General features: G+C 45.2%; 1 protein-coding gene across 1 annotated transcript in view; it reads left to right on the forward strand.

The window, feature by feature from the left end:
• The window catches only part of SLC35F4 (solute carrier family 35 member F4), a 344,601-nt gene that overhangs the window by 293,643 nt on the left and 27,865 nt on the right, over positions 1–23,093 (forward strand). The window lies entirely within an intron of this gene.

The raw sequence follows: 23,093 nt of genomic DNA on the forward strand, positions 1-23,093 counted from the left end.
ACCTTTGTCAATGTCAAGCCTCAGATATTTCCCTTTGATGTAACCCCCCATGAATCCAGACACACAATCAATTATGTAATTACCATACTAATATTTACACCCCCAAAAAGAGAAAAACAACTCCTGAGACCTAACTCTATTCCGTGCACCTGCTGCTCAGAGCAACTCAGCAGGTCTGTTAATGCTCTCCTTCCAAAAGGGGAAAACTCAGGGAACCGCCTGAGATAGGGAGCAGTTGTTCTCAATTTTTCCAAAGCAGTCCTGCCCTCGTGCCTGGCCCTTAAGTGTGATGGCTCCTTAGAGTGCAGGGCATGCCCTGCTCATGAGCTATCCCAAAATAACTGCCGGTGCCATCTCCCTTCCATGCTCACATCTTAAAGATGCAAATATGAGGCAACCTTTGATTGCATCTGGAGTTTATTGACTTTCCTGCTAATCATCCACTCTCACAAGTATTTATTGAATATTTAGGTGTACTCAATATTCTTTCTTGGAGATGTAAGAGATTCAAAACAAGTGGAAATTGGTCCTTGTCCTTAATTACAGCATTTCTAATCTTGTTCATTTATTCATTTAACAAATATTTCTTGAGCGTGTGTGGTTGGGGATGATAAGACATATACACATTAAATTATTGAACACAGTGCAGCATAATTCTTCTTAATTTTCCTCAAGGGCCAGGCAACTCGACAAATGTTCAGGAAAAGCTGGCAAGTGCCAAGACCAGAGATACAAAAATAGCTAAGACATAGCGGGGACCATTAAGAAGCTCACAGTCAGGAAGAAAATAAGTAAGCCAGAAATCAGAATATAATGCCGTGTAAGTAGACAAATGCAGTGTGCATAGAGGAGAGAAAATGGTGCAGGAATGTCCTCAAGGGTGGTGACACTTGAATTGAACCTCCAAGTTTGAATATGAATTCACAGAATGTACGCCCAGAGTCTGATGGAAATAAGTGGTCAGCTACTAGCCTGGTAAAACGAAGCCTCCATGAAACTTGCTTGTAACAGCCCCTGAAATCACAGCCCTTCCCCATGCTCCCCCTCAAATTCCAGCTCCTTCAGCTCCCCCAAACTTTGATCTCTGCCTCTTCTGCTCAGTGGTTGCCAGCTTCTGGGTTTCTGTACCACAGTGATGAAAGAGGATCCAAGCAGGAGCTGGAGAGGATGCGGCTGCCCTTGGGAGAGTATCTCAGGGATTGCACGCTTGCACCACCAGCTGTCTAACGTCTGGAAGAGCCGCTCCGTGCGGTCTGTCCAGTTTGTGCCGCTGGCGGGAGCGCGCGTGACCTCGTCAAGGCGGGGACTCTCCCATGTATTGAGCTAGTCCTCAGTCAACCTTCATGTTCTCTCTCTTCAAATGTCTCTCGCCTTTGTCCCTGTTCCTATTCCTCCCACCTGCTTCCCCCCTCCCTACTGAAAGTACATCGGTGAGTCACCTGTGACATCCTTATTGCCATAGTCAATGGGCATTTCTTGCCCCTTCAGGCTCCTTTACCTCCTCAAAGTGTGTGCATGACTGAGTGGTATTTCTTTTTGGAAGCCTCTTCTGGATTCTCTCAGCTTGGTGATTCAACTTCTGCATGTGACTGTGCCTGTTTTATTGCTAGCCTCCATTCCTCCCTCCTTTGATAAGTGCTCCATCCAGGACTCTTCCCCCTGGTGCTTTGCTTTTCACTGGGATTTCTGGGCAACTCTTATACATTCCTAACTTTCTTTCTTTTTTTTTTTTTTATTTTTTTATTTTTTGACAGGCAGAATGGATAGTGAGAGAGAGAGACAGAGAGAAAGGTCTTCCTTTTGCCATTGGTTCACCCTCCAATGGCCGCCACGGCTGGTGTGCTGTGGTCGGCGCACCGCACTGATCCGAAGGCAGGAGCCAGATGTTTCTCCTGGTCTCCCATGGGTTGCAGGGCCCAAGCACTTGGGCCATCCTCCACTGCACTCCCGGGCCACAGCAGAGAGCTGGCCTGGAAGAGGGGCAACTGGGAAAGAATCCGGCGCCCCGACCAGGACTAGAACCTGGTGTGCCAGCGCCGCTAGGTGGAGGATTAACCTATTGAGCCGTGGCGCTGGCCACATTCCTAACTTTCAATAGGTTTTTTTTTTCTCTTATGCTGATGAGCCCGACTTTTATGACCAGTACTATCTTTATTACTTAAACTCTTGGTAGATTTCTCCAACTGCCTATAGATGTTTGCATTTGGAAATCCAGCCTCAAGGTTGCTAAGGCTTCTGTCTCCTTTTTAATCTTATCTCATGCTCTTCTCTCCTTTGTCTACGGTACTCCATCTACACTGACCTGCACTGAGTTCCTACAACACATCAAACTCTTTCACAGCTCAGGGTCTTTGCACATGCTGCTCCTGCTTCCTGACTTGACTCACTTTTCCAGCTGTTTTGTTTGTAGGTCTCCTCCTCATTCTTAAAGTCCCATTTACATGAAATCTTCTCATAGAGTCTCTCTGACAATATAGCTACACATACCCTGTTACTCTCCATCCTTAGAACCTCTTGCTTTCTGCTTGGTACTTATAATTTGTGATTATTTGCTGATGTATTTGCTTGCTCATGCTGTATTCCTATGTGTGTGTGTTTGTGCACTTACTCTAAGCTTCACAGGGACTGAGACCATGCCTGCTTAGCACCTATGACAGTGCTTTGTATATAGTAAGTACTCAGAAAATACTTGTTGGATGCATGTGTGAACTCATAACCAGACTCGCTGTCCATTTCTCAGCCCCAGAGAGATCTCTCACCCCAGATTATCTGTGCTAGGCATGAGTGCTGGAACCACAAATGTGTAAGTCAATGTCTTTCCTATGTCCTCCCCAAACCTTTTATTCATGTTAATAGAGAGAAATAAAATTTCTGACTCCAAGGGTTTGGTCCTAGGGAGTGAGGAACAGAGCTGATTACAGGTTTACAGAGCTGGAAATCACAAGTTTGCTTTATAGGTCAAATTGGCATTGTCCTTATGTCTTAGCCTCATCACTGCTGAGCCCGGTTTGTCCACTACCTTGGCGACCACAGCAGCCACCAGGCTGTTTTCCTGTGATTGCCCCTAAGTGCTGTTGCTGCCTCTGTATCTTACTGTTCCTCATACCCTCCAGGCTCAAGGTCCTGCAGATCCTTCTTTCCATGAAACCCAGCACTTGCTTTCCATGTTGGGTTATAATTCAGCTGTTTTCTAGCTACTTTGCCCCAAAATGCTGTGGATGAGGGAAGAAACTTGGTCTGAACTCTTCGTAGCCTGTATAGCTTAGTTCAATGTCTGGAACACAGGGGGCTCCCTACTCAAGATGAACAAATGAATATGGGTTGCCAAATCCCCTCTTGCCAAAACAAAAGTTGACTAGAAAATACCCCTGGGGTTATACATGTGTGAGTCAGGGTTTACGGATGGTTTTCCTGTGTCATTGGATGACCTCTGGCCTCACAGGGCAGCTCTTCCCTTCAATCCTTGCAGGGAGGGAGCAGGAGGCAGTCAGTCATCCAAGAGAGCGCCAACAGGACCCTAAAGCAGGGAAGTGGCAGGAGGAAATGGAGTTGAGGAACAGTCCAAAGGTAATGCCAGCAGTGCCTCCTACCCTGTGTCGTGGCCTGGGTAGTGAATTTAATTCATCTAGCAAGCAGTGTGAACATCGTAAGAATTATCTTTAACTCCATCAGATAAATTTAGAACTTCAAGAAGAGAATATGCATAGCTCACTGCCAGAGCTGCCTCTACTTGAAAAATTTAGAAGTATTCTCCTCAGCGCTCAGTGACAGCACGTGGAGCATTCTGACGGTTGCATAGCTTCTGTGATTTGCTTCTCTTGGGTGAGTATCGTTCTCCCATGAGGTAATTTACTCTCATGTGCTGAACAAACACACAAAACAGGGGCTTTAATATTGTTTTCTCCTCATCTTTGACCAAGAAATGAGCTTGATGGTATGGATTTTTTTGAATTTTGACAGTGGCCATGGGATCAGGAAGGTGGCAGACATGCTGAATCAGCTCCCTGGATTCTAGGTGGGAAGATTTCAAGGCGCTTAAGAAAGTTTTGTATGTTCTCCTATTAAATCACAAAACTAAGCCTATTTTTTTTTTCTTAACAGGCAGAGTGGATAGTGAGAGAGAGAGACGAGAGAAAGGTCTTCCTTTTGCCGTTGGTTCACCCTCCAATGGCCGCCACGGCTGGTGTGCTGTGGTCGGCGCACCGCACTGATCTGAAGGCAGGAGCCAGGTGCTTCTCCTGGTCTCCCATGGCGTGCAGAGCCCAAGCACTTGGGCCATCCTCCACTGCACTCCCTGGCCACAGCAGAGAGCTGGCCTGGAAGAGGGGCAACCGGGACAGAATCCGGCGCCCCGACCGGGACTAGAACCTGGTGTGCCGGCACCACTAGGTGGAGGATTAGCCTATTGAGCCTCGCCGCTGGCCTAAGCCTCATTTTTAAAATGAGTTTTGTGCACTGTGGATAAAATGTTATCTTTCTTCCAATAAAATTACCCAGACTTACCTGACTCTGCCATATTTTCCTCCATTTTCTCCCTCCCTCACTCACACAGCCAGCCAGCCAGCCATCTACCTGTTCATCCATTTGCGCTCATGTCCGTCCTCACTTCCCACGTAACAGATTTGGAATGGCTGGTCTACTCCTTAAATGGACACAATCTCTGTCTTTGCAAAAGTTTCTGTAGATAAAATTTACTTTTGTCTTTGCATTTGTGTGCTTTTATACTTCCTGCGTGTGTTCTCATATCCCACCCCTTTGTTAAGCAGTGAAATCTGGCTTTCTCCCCTTTCCACCAACAAAGCTCTTTCCAGGTCGGCAATGACTGCCCTGCACAAAAGTCACACTTTGCACCATGGCCACTGAAGCCCATTCTCTTCCTGTGGCTTCTATTCTATTACAATCTTCTGGATTTTACCCGCCTGTATATTTTTTTTGGATGTTTTCTATGTTTAAATGATTTATTTGCTTCTTTGAAATGCAGAGTAAGAGAGAGAGAGAGAGAGAGAGAGAGAGATCTTGCTGGTTCATTCTCCCAGTGACTGACAGTCAGGGCTGGCCATGTTGCAGCCAGGAGCATGGGACTCCATCCAGATCGCCTGTCAAATGGGTGCCAGGAACTCAAATACTCGAGCCATCATCTGCTGCTTTTCGGGCACATAAGGAAGGAGCTGGATCCAAAACAGAGGAACCAGGACTCAAACAGGCACTCTGATGTGGGATATATGCATCCCCAATGGTGGCTTGATCTGCCACATCTCAATGCCCACCCCTGAATGCTTTTTTTTTTTTTAAGATTTATTTATTTATTTATTTGAAAGAGTTATACACAGAGAGAAGGAGAGGCAGAGAGAGAGGTCTTCCATCCATTGGTTCACTCCCCAATTGGCTGCAATGACCAGAGCTATGCCGATCCGCAGCCAGGAGCCAGAAGCTTCTTCCGGGTCTCCCTTATGGGTGCAGGGGCCCAAGGACTTGAGCCATCTTCTACTGCTTTCCCAGGCCATAGCAGAGAGCTGGATCAGAAGTAGAACAGCCAGGACTTGAACCGGCGCCCATATGGAATGCCGTCACTGCAGGTGGAGGCTTTACCCGCTATGCCACAGTGACAGCCCCTCTCCCTGAATGCTTTTAAAAATATAGGTCTAGGAACCAGCTCTGTGGCATAGTGGGTAAAGCTGCCACCTGCAGTGCCAGCATCCCTTGTGGATGATGGTTTGTGTCCTGGCTGCTCCACTTCTGATCCAGCTCTCTGCTGTGGCCTTGGGAAGCAGCAGAAGATGGCCCAAGTCCTTGGGCACCTGCACCTGCTTGGGAGACCTGTAAGAAGCTCCTGGCTCCTGGATCCTGGGTTCAGATTGGCCGAGCTACAGTTGTTGTAGCCATTGGGGAGTGAACCAGCAGATGGAAGACTTTTCTCTTTCTGCCTCTGCTTCTCTGTAACCCTCTGCCTTTCAAATAAATAAATTGTTCTTTTTAAAAAATAGGTCCATATCCCTTTAGTTATTGGATTTATTGAGTCTCAGCCCACATTATCTGCATTCTCTTTCAACCTTTTCCCTCCGTGTGATCGCATCCTCTCCTGTATTGCTATATTGTGGTTGCCATAACAAACTGCCCAGACTGAGTGGCTTAAACATCAGCCATGTATTTTCTTACAGTTCTAAAGCCTAGAAGTCTGGGATCAAGGTGTCAGCAGGATTGCCTTCCAGTGGGGCACTGAGAGGAAATCTGTTCCATGCTTCGGACCCTCTCCTGGTTTCCTGGCATATCTTTGGCATCCCTTGGTTGCAGAATCGTCAACCTGACGTTGGCCTTCATATTCATGTGTTGTTCTCTTTGTTTGTGTCTGTGTCTACACTTTCTGTTTTGATAAAAACACCCGCCCTAAGGGATCAGGGCTCACCCTAATGACCTCATTTTTATTTAAGTGCCTCTGCAAATGTGCTAGCTCCAAACAAGGCCCTCAGATACTGGGAGTTAGGACTTCAACATGTGAGTTTGGGGGGCTGGGGAGACGTTCACAATTCATCTCATACCACCTCCCATGCCTTCACTGGCTTGTCCATACACCGATGACCCCCAAACCTGTGTCTCCTCTGAACCCCAGACCTGTGTGTCCAGCTGCCCACTGGCCGTCTTCCCTGCAATGATTCTCATGCACTCAGCATGTCTAAGGCTGCATTCATCATCCTCCCACAACCAGGTCCTCGTTTAGCTCTGAGAACGGTGTGTTATCAGTGCACTTGTCTGGGACGGAAGCTGATACGGATTCCTGACCTCTTCTGCATCCTTGTCTCTACACCCACATCAAATCATGGCCCAAGTTACATGCACTTCATCTCTGCAATCCCTTTCAAATCTGCCCTCTTCAACCTCACTGCTGCCACCTCTTCCAAGCCATGATACTCTCTCCCTCCGCTGACCCCGGCGATTTCTTTTCTTTTCTTTTCTTTTCTTTTCTTTTCTTTTCTTTTCTTTTCTTTTTTACAGGCAGAGTGGACAGTGAGAGAGAGAGAGACAGAGAGAAAGGTCTTCCTTTGCCGTTGGTTCACCCTCCAATGGTGGCACCGCGCTGATCTGAAGCCAGGAGCCAGGTGCTTCTCCTGGTCTCCCATGGGGTGCAGGGCCCAAGCACCTGGGCCATCCTCCACTGCACTCTCGGGCCACAGCAGAGAGCTGGCCTGGAAGAGGGGCAACCAGGACAGAATCCAGCGCCCCAACCCGGGACTAGAACCTGGTGTGTCGGCGCCGCAAGGCAGAGGATTAGCCTATTGAGCCACGGCGCCGGCCAACCCCGGCGATTTCTTAACAAGTAATTTCATCTCCAGTTTTACTCTCTATCAACCCATTCTCCTCACTGCAGAGCAATCTTCTGAAAAGCCACCTTGACTCTTCCATCACTCTGCTTAAATCTTTTCAAACTGGAGTGAATACCCCTCAGAAGTGGCCACTGGGCCCAGGTGGCTGGCACTGGGCCTTGCACTGGACTTTGCAGGGAGAGTAGGGTTTTGCTAAGTGAGGAAGAGGCTTCTTGTGAGTGTGGAGCTGGAGTTACTGTTGTGGCTTTAGGTTCCAGAACTATTTCAGGCCGCTCACAAGATGAGTGTAGATACCCATAGCAGTGGTGAGTGTGACCTGACGCTGGCTGTTGAGCTTTCCCCACATCCCTGGGGACAGAAACTTGCCAACAGCTTTATTTAGACCGTGGCTTAAATCACAGGAGAGCTGCCTAAGCAGCTGTGCCTGCCAGTGCAGGCCTTGTGCTCCTCCCTGAGTGATAAATGAGTGTGTAGCAGCATTAGCTGGACCCTGGCATGTTTATCTGCCCACTTAGTTCTTTCTGCTCATGAACAAAACAAAAATATTTTGTGAACTGATCCATAGGCTTATAGTTTAAAAGCCTGGGTCCCGAAGGAGAACACAGTTGTGGACCATTAGCACTGGCGAGGGAGAGGTGCATTGATTTGGCTCCCAGAGTAAAGGCTGGCTTGTCCGCCCACTGGCATTTAGCGCTCTTTATAGAAATTGCTCTTGTAATTGGCTTTTCCCTCCTAGACCACGAGGAAATGAGGGCAAGCACCGTGCCTTCTTGCTCTTCTTTGTGCTCCGCAGGGGGCTAGGCTCTGCTAGCACACAGTAGGCATGAATAAATGATTAATTAATGACTCATCTTAGAATTGGTCGATAATCACAGGTCTTTTGGTGCATCCTGAACTGAGGTTCGAACTACTAATGAATTATGAAGCTCTCTTTTTAGTGTGTTCTAGCAAAGCCTAGCAGAGAGGAATCTATGTGGAGTGTTCTGACAGTCAGTAAGAAATATTTACCAAGGTTGTCAGGGTAGCAGTGACATTGCAAGGGAGTGGTAGTGGTTTTACAGATGTGTAAGGATTTTAGTATATTTTGTAGGTACTTGCATTGAGTAAATAACTTGATTCAAGAACCAAGGAAAGAAAAACTTTGGGGGAAAGGAGACAGAAGAGATTCAACATGAATACTTAATGAACAGCAAACAGATGGTTCAAGGAACTAAAGCCAACATATGAAAACCTAGAATCAGAAAAAAAATTAGAATCAGTTATCTGAACAATATGTTATTCAAGCATAAATACTCCCACTGCATCTAAAATACGATCTTAGAAATACCACTATTTGTATCTGTTTTAGGAAGAATATATACAATGATATTAAAATAATTCCAAAGTCATCATGTAGTCTTCATGCCAGTGTCTTACTACCTAAAAGAAAGAGGGGGGCCGGCGCCATGGCTCACTAGGCTAATCCTCTGCCTTGCGGCGCCGGCACACCGGGTTCTAGTCCCGGTCGGAGCGCCGGATTCTGTCCCGGTTGCCCCTCTTCCAGGCCAGCTCTCTGCTGTGGCCAGGGAGTGCAGCAGAGGATGGCCCAAGTACTTGGGTTCTGCACCCCATGGGAGACCAGGAGAAGTACCTGGCTCCTGCCATCGGATCGGCGCGGTGCGCTGGCCGCAGTGCGCCGCCTGTGGCGGCCATTGGAGGGTGAACCAACGGCAAAAGGAAGACCTTTCTCTCTGTCTCTCTCTCTCACTGTCCACTCTGCCTGTCAAAAAAAAAAAAAAAAAAAAAAGAGGGAGGTGTGGGCCAGCGCTGTGGCTCACTAGGCTAATCCTCTGCAGCGCCGGCACCCCAGGTTCTAGTCCTGGTCAGGGCGCTGGATTCTGTCCCGGTTGCCCCTCTTCCAGTCCAACTCTATGCTGTGGCCCAGCAGTGCAGTAGAAGATGGCCCAAGTCCTTGGGCCCTGCACCCGCATGGGAGACCAGAAGAAGCACCTGGCTTCTGGCTTTGGATCAGCGCAGTGCGCAGGCCGCAGCAGCCATTGTGGGGGGAGGGGTGAACCAACAGAAAAGGAAGACCTTTCTCTCTGTCTCTCTCTCTCACTGTCCACTCTGCCTGTCAAAAAAAAAAAAAAAAGAGAGAGAGAGAGAGAAAGAGGTGTGAATGCAAATAAAACGATCAGAACTTCATTTAATAGGAGCAGCTGAAGTACTGGATTGCAATGGCACTTTTAGTTTTGTTTTCTTCATATAAATAGCATTTTCCTATCTATTTTGCTTCAATTTAGTCAGCTAATCCTTTAGGGAGATGTACTAAAGTGAATATACCTTTATTCTGATTTTCCTGGGTAAAAAGGCAATACTTCAGATCCACGAGGGGCCAGCGCCACGGCTCAATAGGCTAATCCTCAATAGGCTAATCCTCCACTTGGGTTCTAGTCCAGGTCGGGGCGCCGGATTCTGTCCCGGTTGCCCCTCTTCCAGACCAGCTCTCTGCTGTGGCCAGGGAGTGCAGTGGAGGATGGCCCAAGTGCTAGGGCCCTGCACCCCATAGGAGACCAGGAGAAGCACCTGGCTCCTGCCTTCAGATCAGCGCGGTGCACCGGCCACAGCACGCCAGCCGTGGCGGCCACTGGAGGGTGAACCAATGGCAAAAGGAAGACCTTTCTCTCTGTCTCTCTCTCTCACTGTCCATTCTGCCTGTCAAAACAAAACAAAACAAAACAAAACAAAAAACAAACAAAAAAAAAACACCAGGACAGGCCTGTGGTCTGTGGTGCACTGTACGGACATGGATTTCCACTTGCTGTTGGCATCATGGTCTCTGGAGTGATGAAGGGGAGAGGTGAGGAAGTCTCCCTCTCCACCCTCACCTGGGAATCATCCAGCTCTCTTCAGGGGAGAGCTTGCCCCTGGGGGATCATCAGTGGTAACAACCAGCTACCTCCCCTTGAAGATGGCTGCTGTGGGTTCTCATAGGGAGGCTGCAAAGAAATCCAGAAAATCTTCCCACATGCTCTGAAGGGGTTCCTGCCACCCGTAGAGATGGCAGGAAGAGTAAAGGGGAGCAGACGAGTGAGGGAGGAGCTAGAGAGCTGGGTGCTGTTGAAGGTATCAGACAGGGCTCTCGGTTGCAATCCACAGAGTCCATGATGGTTGCTAAGCCAATGGATACCGGAGAAGAGGATCAGAGAACCTTGGAAAATATGCAGGAACCAAGAGACCCTCAGAGCCAGGTAGCTGGAACAAGTCGGCCAGCTTGCTGCCCCTGTATCATAACCAGCCCTCTTGCTGCTGCTGTTATCCATGGGACGTTTAACCATCCTGGCTTCTTATAAATGCAAAATTCTGGGTAGGAATAGCTGATCAACTAAAACCAGCCATGCCGACTTCCTATGGCCAGAAGCAGGGAGGATTATTTGGCCTCCTTCAGCTTCCATCGTAAGATATGCACACTGTTTCTCATAAGGCTCCTATAATGAAGGAGGGGGACTCTCCCTAAATAGGGATGGGGTTGGATGCTGGGCAGCCAAACACATGACAAATGGCCAAGGTGTCCATCTTAGAAATACTCAGGGAATTGTTAAGTTGGATGAGAGATTTTTTTTAAACTGTTATTAGTTCTTTTTTATTTTTTTAATTTTTATTTAATGAACATAAATTTCCAAAGTACAGCTTATGGATTACAATGGCTTCCCCCACCCATAACTTCCCTCCCATCTGCAACCCTCCCCTTTCCCGCTCCCTCTCCCCTTCCATTCACATCAAGATTCATTTTCGATTCTCTTTATATACAGAAGATCAGTTTAGCATATATTAAGTAAAGATTTCAACAGTTTGCACCCACATAGAAACACAAAGTGAAAAATACTGTTTGAGTACTAGTTAGAGCATTAAATCACAATGTACAGCACATTAAGGACAGAGATCCTACATGAGGAGTAAGTGCACAGTGACTCCTGTTGTTGACTTAACAATTGACACTCTTGTCTATGCCCTCAGTAATCACCCCAGGCTCTTGTCATGAGTTGCCAAGGCTATGGAAGCCTTTTGAGTTCACCGACTCTGATCATATTTAGACAATGTCGAAGTCAAAGTGGAAGTTCTCTCCCCCCTTCAGAGAAAGGTACCTCCTTCTTTGATGACCTGTTCTTTCCACTGGGATCTCACTCGTGGAGATCTTTCATTTAGGTCATTTTTTTTTTTTTTTTGCCAGAGTGTCTTGGCTTTCCATGTCTAAAATACTCTCATGGGCTTTTCAGCCGGATCCGCATGCCTTAAGGTCTGATTCTGAGACCAGAGTGCTGTTCAGGGCATCTGCCATTCTATGAGTCTGCTGTGTATCTCGCTTCCCATGTTGGATCGTTCTCTCCCTTTTTTATTCTATAGTTAGTATTTGCAGACACTAGTCTTGTTTATGTGATCCCTTTGACTCTTAGTCCTATCATTATGATCAATTGTGAACAGAAATTGATCACTTGGACTAGTGAGATGGCATTGGTACATGCCACCTTGATGGGATTGAATTGGAATCACCTGGCATGTTTCTAACTCGTAGAGTTAGAAATCGTTGTTAGTTCTTTTGCAATGAAAGACACCTTCTAATTCCTGGGAAAATATTTAAGACCAAAAAATAATTAAGACAATTTTGTGGCATTTCTGCTGACTCATATGTAGGGTCAGCAAAGTAGATTAAAATTTTTTTCTTAAGTACGTTGAGAACACTTAAAAATCCACTTCTGGTGGAAATCAAGGTTACTGCATATCTAATTCTACAGGTGACAGAGCGTGTAAGAAGCAAAAGGTCTGAGTAGTCAGAGAGTAGGTATGGTCATGTAAGAGGTGATCAGAAAGGAGAAAACAGCCTTAGAAAACCTGGATGTGTTCAGAGCCAGAACAGGGAGGAAGGGGTTATCGGTGGACAGCACAGAGGAAATCAATGATTCTAGACAGAGAGATACAGGGCCAGAAATTTGTCTAAATGAACAAGTGTTAAGGGTGGTATTTTTGGGGGATGAAATCAGAGGAAATACAACTTGACCCCAATATCTTCTTTGGAATATAAATCCAGAACGTGTGCTCGACAAGTATAAGCAAAAACAGAGTTCCAATGGCTTGTGCAGGCTGGGGTAAGGGCACTGGCGGGTACCTTGTGCAAGATCATGGCCATGAGGAACAACTGTGGCCAGCTTACCCAGCTTACATGTACAAGATACTGTCACTGTGCACTGTGCATGCTCCTAATGACAGTATCGCCAGTGTTCTTTCTACCCTTGCCATATGACTGCCTAGGTCAGAGCCAGGGAAAAGAAGGGTCCCAATGCATGCATGCATGGATCTGAATAATGCGTGCATTTTTGATGGAACAGCTTCCAAATAGATGTCTTCCCTCCAGGTTCTCTCTGTACTGTGTATCCTGCCCTCTCTTACAAGTTTTGCCTTCCTGGAATTCTGCTTTCAACCCATCATCTGCTGAAGCATCACCAGCCTCTTCCTTTTGAACCCTGCCCTATTTTACAATCTTCTTGAATCCATCTCCTCTACTTAGCTGAAATTACTCTCTCTGCTTCATTTATTTTAATGTATTTATTCTTATTTACTTGAAAGGCAGAGAGCCAGAGAAAGGGAGAAACAGAGATAGATCAGAGAGACCTTCCATCCAATGTTTCACTCTCCGAATATCCACAACTGGGTCAGGCGAAAGCCAGGAACCCAGAACTCTCTCTGGGTCTCCTACACACTTGGCAAGGACCCAAGTATTTGAGCCATCACCTGCTGCCTCCCAGAGTGTGCTTTAGCAGGAAGCTGGAATTGGAAGCAGAGCCAGGGCTTGAGCCCAGGCACTCTGGTATGGGATGCGGGTACCCCAAGAAGTGTTTTAACTGCTACACCAAACCCCAGAACCCTTCTCTTCACTTTCTGACAATAATAATACTTATTCTCACCCCTTTATATTTGTGGGGATGCTTGGGAATATATATGAATATATATTATCTGCCCCTAGAAGCTTATTTGCTTCTATCACACAGAAGGAGCTCAATAAAACTGATTAGCTGAGATGGAAATGAAGCAAAGCACACTGGAGAGAATATGGCTTTGGAACTGGGTACACTTGAGTTTTAAGCTTTACTTGGACTATTAGAAATTAACTTGCCTCATTTGTAAAATGGGAATAGTAAAATCCACCCTGCAGTATCATTACGAGGTCTGCTTTAGCACATGGTAGGTGTTAAACAAATGCTGGGCATACACCCCACTGAGGGAAGGAGGGAAATTGTCTTCTCAGAGTTGTACGGGTGAGGAAGTCAGACTCATCTGTAGGGTGTCCTCACCATGGATTCTGCCACTCCCCTGCAGGAAGGTTGTACCTGTGATGTCTTCTCTGGCTGCTCCGTGGTCCTGGCATCTGGGCTCTCCTGCCTGTATCAGCCACTATCTCCAAAACCCCTCTCTCCTATGGCTTCTGCATCTGCACGTGTGTTCCCAGAAGCTCCTGCACAATCACCCGTTTGTCTTCCAGTTGCTAGAATACAAGATGTTTTTAAAGAATTCACAGGGGGCCAGTGCCGTGTTGCAGTAGGTTAATCCTCTGCCTGCGGTGCCAGGCATCCCATTTGGACGCCAGTTCTAGTCCCGGCTGCTCCACTTCCAATCCAGCTCTCTGCTGTGGCCTGGGAAAGCAGTAGAAGATGGTCTAAGTCCTTGGGCCCCTGCACCCATGTGTTAGACCCGGAAGAAGCTCCTGGCTTCGAATCAGTGCAGCTCCGGCCATTACGGCAATTGGGGAGTGAACCAGCAGAAGGAAGACCTTTCTCTCTGTCTCTCCTTCTCACTGTCTGCAACTCTACCTCTCAAATAAATAAATAAAATCTTTAAAAATAAATAAATAGAGTTCACAGAAATTGTGTACTATGAAAATAACACTGCATAGATTTCAAACATTTTTGCACAAAAAGAAACTTATCTTTTAATTCTATTTTGTCATAAACTTTTAAGAATATTTATGTATTTGAGAGGCAGAGAGAGGAAGACAGAGAGCAGGTGCCCATCTATTGGTTCACTTGCTAAATGACCACCAGCAAGCAGCTGGGAACAAAATCCCAGTCCCCCCCAACAGGCAGCATGAACCCAATCACCTGAGCCGTCACCACCGCCTCCCATGGTTCTGCATTAGCAGGAGTCGGGAGTCAGGAGTCAGACCTGTGCATTGGAACCCAGGCACGCCCACAGGAGACATGGGCATCTTGGCAGCTAGGTCAAATGCCTACCCCACCAATGGACTTCTTGAAGTACCCTCACATCCTCACTTCATCTACTGGCATCCCACATCTCCTATTGAGAAAATGTGATTTTAGCAAAGGCACAAAGATTAGTCTTCAATAACTTGCTACTTAAAAGCAAAGGAGGGGCCAGTGTTGTGGTGTAACAGCTTAAGCTGTCACCGTCAGTGCCGGCATCTCACATGGGCACTGGTTAGAATCCCAACTGCTCCACTTCTGATCCAGCTGCCTGCTAATGGCTTGAGAAAAGCAATAGAAGATGACCCAAGTCCTTGGGCTCCACATCCACATGGGAGACCTAGAAGAAGCTCCTGGCTCCTGGCTTGCGACCATCTCTGTGTGTGTGTGTGTGTGTGTGTGTGTATGTGTGTCTCCTTCTCCTTCTCTTCTCTCTCTGTTACTCTGCCTTTCAAATAAATACATCTTTTAAAAAATAAGCTGAAATGCAGCTTTTAACACACTCTTTTGTTGAATTACTGACATCACCTCCCTTTTTGTGAGACAAAGTGATGGCGAATAAATTATGGCCACCAAGCAACACCAGCTCACAAAATCCAGGATCATATTTCTGTGGTCAGAGTCTCTTCAGTGATCACAATGTCTTAGTCATGGAAAAGACGATGGGTCTTTAAAAGAAACACATCTCTAAGTGATTAATTGAAAATAGTCAAGGCTGGTTTGTGATTAAAATATGATTTGCAACAGCTTGATGGCTGAAGAATCATCAGTCAAAGAAGCTTAAAGCTGGTGGGAATTGGGAGACCTGTGGTCTAACCCCTGACTTTGTAGAAATATGGATGTATTATGTCTTCTTTGTATCCTTCTAAATCCTCTCCACCCTTCTCCAACCACCTCTCTCTCTCTCTCTGGAACCTGGACCAGTAAAGACTAAAGGAAGAGGCTTTCTTATCCCTTGGATTCAGTTTGTTGACAATAGGGATATAAAAAAAAGACACTGTTCTCTGAGTCCCCAGTGAGTATTTGATTTAATTAAAGTCATAACTCATGTTAGGCAACCTTCTCCTTCCAGATTCTTCTAATGACTCTGTTCCATTGTCCCTTTGGGCCTAACAGTGGTAGGAGCTGTTGTTAAGCCCGAGTGCTTCCTTCTTGTGATTTCTCGCATAATTTCCCAAATTTTAGCTTGCATTGGAATCACTTAGATGAATTTCTGGTTCAATAGCTCTGAGGTGGGCACTAGAGAGTTGCATTTCTAAGAAACTCCCAGGTGCTGCTGGAGTGGGAGACTTAAAGAACCACTGCCCCACATCCCTGTATCTTTTTGTAAATTATTCTAATTTGGATTTTCCATCTCTTCCTTCTCGAATCTAATACAAATGACTATTTTAAACTGTTTTGTGGTCAAATATGATTTGCAAGTGCTTATTTGAAAATTCTTTAATTCAAAGAAGAGAAAACTATAAGGGTTTAGGAAATCATTGTGTCCAGTCCTTTAATTTCAGAATAGAAAGAATGTGGACAAAGAGAGGTCAAGTACTTGTCTGAGGTGACATAGCCAATTGTATCTTTCAGGGAAGTTTTTCCTGGATACTATGCTACCTTTTGTCACAGAGAAACTACCCTGTTCCCCCTTCACAAACACACACACCCAATCCCCTGTAAGAATGTCCTCTGTATCCATTATCGCACCAGCAGGCATGGGCACTGGATCCATAGCATGTAGCATTCACCTCATAATTTGAGGAAAAATTGAATAGGGTCTCAAGCTCAGCTTTTTCTTTCTTTTTTTTTTTTTTTCCTGACAGGCAGAGTGGACAGTGAGACAGAGAGACAGAGAGAAAGGTCTTCCTTTGCCGTTGGTTCACCCTCCAATGGCCGCCGCGGCCGGCGCGCTGCGGCCGGCGCACCGCGCTGATCCGATGGCAGGAGCCAGGAGCCAGGTGCTTCTCCTGGTCTCCCATGGGGTGCAGGGCCCAAGCACTTGGGCCATCCTCCACTGCACTCCCTGGCCACAGCAGAGAGCTGGCCTGGAAGAGGGGCAACCGGGACAGAATCCGGCACCCCAACCGGAACTAGAACCCGGTGTGCTGGCGCCGCTAGGCGGAGGATTAGCCTAGTGAGCCGCGGCACTGGCCAAGCTCAGCTTTTTAATATGGCACTTAGTAAAGCCAGGTGCTCAGGTGTTTTGTTGACCTTTTTTTTAAACTTTTATTTAATAAATATAAATTTCCAAAGCTTTTGTATTACAGTGGCTTCCCACCCCCCATGACTTCCCTCCCACCCTTAACCCTCCCATCTCCTGCTCCCTCTCCCATTCCATTCACATCAAGATTCATTTTCAATTCTCTTTATATATAGAAGATCAGTTTAGCATATATTAAGTAAAGATTTCAACAGTTTGCACCCACACAGAAACACAAAGCATAAAGTACTGTTTCAGTACTAGTTATAGCATTAATTCACATTGTACAACACATTAAGGACAGAGATCCTACATGAGGAGTAAGTGCACAGTGACTCCCGTTGTTGACTTAACAATTGACACTCTTGTTTATGGCCTCAGTAATCACCCTAGGCTCTTGTCATGGGTTGCCAAGGCTATGGAAGCCTTTTGAGTTCTCCAACTTCAATCTTATTTAGACAAGGTCATATTCAAAGTGGAGGTTCTCTCCTCCCTTCAGAGAAAGGTATCTCCTTATTTGATGGCCTGTTCTTTCTACTGGGGTCTCACTCACAGAGATCTTTCATTTAGGTTTTTTTTGCCAGAGTGTCTTGGCTTTCCATGCCTAAAATACTCTCATGGGCTCTTCAGCCAGATCCAAATGTCTTAAGGGCTGATTCTGAGGCCAGAGTGCTATTTAGGACATCTGCTATTCTGAGTCTGCTGTGTATCCCGCTTCCCATGTTGGATTGTTCTCTCCTTTTTAATTCTATCAGTTAGTATTAGCAGACACTAGTCTTATTTATGTGATCCCTTTGAATCTTAATCCTTTGATTATGATCAATTGTGAACTGAAACTGATCACTTTGACTAGTGAGATGGCATTGGTACATGCCACCTTGATGGGATTGAATTGGAATCCCCTGGCACGTTTCTAACTCTATCGCTTGGGGCAAGTCCAATTGAGCATGTCCCAAATTGTTTTGTTGACCTTCTGAGCTCATACGAGGTAAATGTCAGTTTGAATGCTGTCTGGGAGTCAGGTTTATTATCTGCAAGCTCTCTTGCACTTGCTCACACAGAAACTTGCTTCTCACTCCTAGTGCTTTCCAAAAACCTAATTTTCATCAGCTCGTCTTTCCAGCTCAGTATCTGAGAACCCCATGCCTTATGCACAATTTCCTTAAGCGATTGCTTACTTAGTGGCTGTCATTCATCTTCATCCTCTTGGCTTGAAGCTCCTAGGGAGGACAACCAGGGCATCATCTGCTCCACACCCCTGCCCCAGTCCCAGCCTGTCCTGGGAGCTTTCACCTGTTGCAATGCTCCCATCTCTCAGGATTTTTTATTCTTGGCAACTAGTTTTCTTCCAGAAGGCTAAGGCTAGAAAGCTGAAAACTTGGGAGCTTCGAACAACCAAATTTACTTAAGAAGAAAGGAAGCTGTCACCCAGTAGGGAGAGGTGGAAAGATTTGTGAACTGACTGCCTTGTGCCCCTGGCTCCATGTACTCCTGAGATTTAGGGACATCCTGTCCCTTAGTTGCTAAGCTCTGAAAATCTTCCTGCTTTGCTTGAACCAATTTAGCTTGGATTTCTAATATATGGAATTAAATTTAAAAGTACCACTAATAGTACTTTTAGTTTACATACTCATTATTGAAATAGTCTGCCTTCATTGAGTAATTCCTATAGGTCACTTAATGCACATACTCTTTGAGAGTGAGGATAACAGAAGAGGAAACAGGCTGAGAGAAATTACACAGCCTTTGTCCGGCTCAGTGTTGTGCAGTTATACGTGATCGAGCCGATTCTACCAGGTCTCCGCATATTTAACAGCTTGGGTTCTTAACCCCTCCAAATGGTCTGGGTCTCAATTAGGTGGCACATCCTCCTCAAGTGACTGGAATGGGTAAAAGAGGGGACTTCTTGGTGCTCTTCCGCACTCAGGTTCAGGGTTCAGGGTGGGTCATTTTTGTATGAAGTCTCATAGCATGCACTCTACACTCTGAGTATTAACTCCTATAGTCAGATTCCTCCAACCACGTTGCCTGTTCCTCAGCCTAAAACTCTGCCTGGTGAAGTGTGACTCATCCGTCAGAGTTTAAAGCTGCCTTTGATGGAGTGTCCCATGGAGCCTTCTCTGCTCTAAGCTTCTGAATGAATCACTCCCTCCCTTTCTTCTCCTTCCCCAGGTCACATTAAATTATGGTTAATTGGTTTACAAAGTCTGACTCTGATACTAAGTTGAGAGCTTCCTGCAGGCATAGGCTCTGTATTCATTTGTCTACCTCTGCTCCTGACATAATACCTGCCCATAATAAGTGCTTAATAGTCACTTGTTGAGCCAAATTGAATTTGGGAGCAGGCACAGCCTAACCAGCGCAGATGAAGAAATCATATTCTCCTGCCTGAAAAATATGAAAAATTGCCCTCGATGGCTTATTGTTATGACTCTAGTGAGCAGATGTCTTTAAGAGGGACAGGGCAAGCCATCTGCCATAACTAATAAAAGACTTCCAACCCATCACTTCTGATACAATTTCCTCTCAATATCTATTAAAGCCTGAACATTGTTCACTAGATGAGTTTGCAATCCCTGCTTCCACACAGGCACTCACTGTGACATGTAAACAAAGAAAGATATGATTTATTTATGGTCCTTGACGGCATCCCAGGTGACATTCTGAATAGCTACTTTCGTCTTGGCAGGCATCATATTAATTGACTGGTACAAGACCATTTAGGATGGGACAGTGTCTTCATTTTCAGGATTGGAGATGACTGTTTTATGGCCCAATCCCTGAATGTGTTTCTAGGCCTGGCTCTGAAACTTAAATTTTATCATTTTTTCTATTTGAGAGATGGACAGACAGAGAGACATGCAGATAGAGAGAGCCTCTTCCACTAGTTCATTCCCCAGATAAACACAACAGCTTGGACTGGGCAGGACTGAAGCCAGGACCTGGAAACTAAATCCAGGTGCAGAGCCAGGATTCTAACTCAGTTACTTTAACACGGGATGTGGCCATTTTACCTACTAGGCCAAATGCCTGCTCCCAGTTTAACATTTTAGGACAATGATTAAATGCCTCCAGGGGCTGAACTTAGATTTATTCAACAAACCAATCAGTTGGAGGCAGCTGGCAGCAGGCAATGAACTTCTATATTTCAATGAAATCTATATTTCTGTGGAAATGAGGAGGCAAGATAAATTTCTGGTGTGATTCACAAATTCAGCACCTCCTAGCTGTGTGCAAGTTACCAACTTTTTAGGTAGTTGTAACCAATATTCTATGTTGACCTCAACTTGCTACCCAACCCATTTCTAGACTTTCTTCTTGCCACCTACAGTTTCCAAGTGATGACAGCATGAAGCTCAATGTTAACATGAGAGAGAGAGAGAGAGAGAGAGAGAACATCTTATATAAAATAAGTTATTAAAAAAAACCTGAAACACACATTGTAAAAGACTCAGAGTAGCTGAGCTTCAACCTCTCTTGAAGAACATGAATAATTGAGAGTTCACTGAATTATAGACATCCACTTTTCATTGAGTTTGAGCTATTCAATTGGAAACATAGTTGTACAAGGAACAGTAAACATTTGAAATATGTGCAATAAGAACCTCATGTATTTTTGACACTTTTATAATAATATTAATTTAGTATTAAATTTACATATAGTAATCAGTATGTGATACATCTGTTGACTTTTTGAGTGGCTGTATATTTTTATGATTTTTAAATCCAAGATTAAATAATGCATTTTAATGAGGTCAATCTGAGACACTTAATAATAGATGATACAGCCAACTACATCTTTATATCTTTCTAATTATCTTTCCCAAGATTGAAAAGAAAACAAGGTGAGCTTTTGTTATGGATGGAGAGGCCTGCACTGTGGAAGGAACATTTACATCCAGGGTTACATTACGCTGCTCAATTCTTGGCTCTTGTTGACTCTTGATGGTTCAGGAACTCAATCTTTCCTTCCCTCTGGACACTACCACTTTGATGTTCTGGTTTGATTGCTTCAAGTGGTTACTCTCCTAATACATAATACAATGGATGCAAAGCTAGGACACTGTTTATTTGAAATTTTTTTGTTTTCATTTGGCATTGTTTATCTCCCTTCTACCATCTCAGAAGCATCACACCAAGACAGAGCCCCTGATAGCCTCTGTTCCCTACCTTGTATCAGTGAGAATAAAGGAACTGTTAGCTCACACAGAAGTGAGAGTGCAGTGTCCCAGAGAGTGGTCATGGCAGTGTACCTAACTGCTATCCACCAGTGTCAAGGTGATCTGATACTCCAAGTCTTACCACTCAAGTTGATCTTCATCAGAGTCAACAAATACTGATTGACTTCACAATGAATACAGGGCACTTTAGCTAGTTCTTAGAGGACATAAAAAGAGTGTGAGATAAAAAATAATTATGAATATACCCCTATGTGTATGCATGGGTAGACATACATTAACATACTTTTTAGCTCTGACAGCTGGGAGGGCCTATCCCAAGGGTATCCCAATGACAGCAAGCCCACTCACAGATACTGCTTTTGAAATATCATCCAGTTTGGCAGGTGCTACGGCTCACTAGGCTAATCCTCCGCCTGCGGCACAAGCACACCGGGTTCTAGTCCTGGTCTGGGCTCCGGATTCTGTCCCAGTTGCCCCTCTTCCAGTCCAGCTCTCTGCTGTGGCCCGGGAGTGCAGTAGAGGAGGGCCCAAGTGCTTGGGCCCTGCACCCGCATGGGAGACCAGGAGGAAGCACCTGGCTCCTGGCTTCGGATCGGTGCACTGCACCAGCCATAGTGGCCATTTGGGGGGGTGAACCAACAGAAGGAAAACCTTTCTCTCTGTCTCTCTCTCACTGTCTAACTCTGCCTGTCAAAAAACAAACAAACAAACAAACAAAAAATCATCCAGTTAAAAGAAAGGGAATTCTTTGGAGAAATCATGGATTCTAGGAGGACAGGGAAAATGGAAAGTGAAAATGCGCTGGAGCCTCTTGGCATGTCAGGAAGTACGGAAGAGCTCAGAAAACAAGAGCAAGCCCAGATCAAAGGGATCCAGAAGCCAATCCAAAAGAGCTCTGGGATAATCTGAGGAAAAGAATAAACATGCTTCATGATAATTCAAAGTAGGAGATAAATATACAATAAATAAATAAATTGTTGGAAAAATAAATAAGGAAAAGAGACAAATATGTACAGAATAATTCCAAATACGGGGTGGGGGGGGGAGAAAGAGAGATGCCTTCTCCATAACGTGAAGGTTAATACTCTCCACTCTCAAAGTATGAACTACACTAGTGAGCAGCTACCAAAAAAATAGAGTGTGAAAACGGAAGAAAAGACAGTGGAGAAACCAAGCACTACCTTGGCGAGGTGATCATGGCCAACATCATCAATGATTAGCTCTGCTGGTAGCATATAATGACTAATACTATGTGATATGAAAGATACCTTTGTGACATTCTTCTCAAAATCCTGTAACCCCATTATAACCATGAGAGAAAGCAGGGTGAATGCCAATTAAGAGACATTCCACAAAATACTTGAACAGCATCTTCAAAAACTGTCAAGGTGATGAAAACAAAGACAGACAGACAAACTGTCATAGACCATACTGGCTAAGGAGACATGATGACTAAGTATAATGTGATATCCTGGATGAAATCCTGGAATAGAAAAAGGAATCCAAATGAAATTTGGAATTAGGTGAATAGTATTATACCAGTGTTAATATCTTAACGTTGACCAGTTCTCCATTTGAATGGGAGAGTTGGCGGTGAGGAGGATTAGGGTGTGGGCTGGACCCTTCTGACCTGTGTGGCTACTCTAGCTGCAGATTAATGAAGTCTACTCTGGGTTGGCTTCACTGGAAATTAATCAGAATAGGAAGGGATTTGCCCTAGGGAGGACCCTGAAGGTTGGGTTTTCATCTGCCGCACTGGATAGAGGCTGGAGGTGATTGAACAGACACAACAAAGCCAGTCATTGATCTAGTGGGAAACTGCATAGTGGCTTTGATAGAAGATACTCTTTTATCAGTTAGGAATTTGACAGTCAACCCTAGGAAGGAAAAGGTGAAAGCAAGTATAGTATGACATTTTGCTTTCCTTGCCATAAATTATTTGGGTTTTAATTCAGAATATGTTCACAGTTTTAATTCAGAATTTGAGTATCCATCCAAGTACCACCTTTTAATATTCCCCTCTAGTTAACTGATTTCTCTGAAGAGGCTCTTTATCTTGGAGACCCAGGCCTTGCTAACATTTCATTCTCCTTTTAGGAGCCCCTTTTTTAGAATCAGAAGTGAGCTCCTCAGAGCTGTGAAGTTGCTACCATGATTTTAACACCAAGGCCTTTAA

The sequence above is a fragment of the Oryctolagus cuniculus genome, chromosome 12 (assembly GCF_051225735.1).
Source record: "Oryctolagus cuniculus isolate XC-2025 breed Fujian yellow rabbit chromosome 12, ASM5122573v1, whole genome shotgun sequence".
Lineage (NCBI taxonomy): Eukaryota > Metazoa > Chordata > Mammalia > Lagomorpha > Leporidae > Oryctolagus > Oryctolagus cuniculus.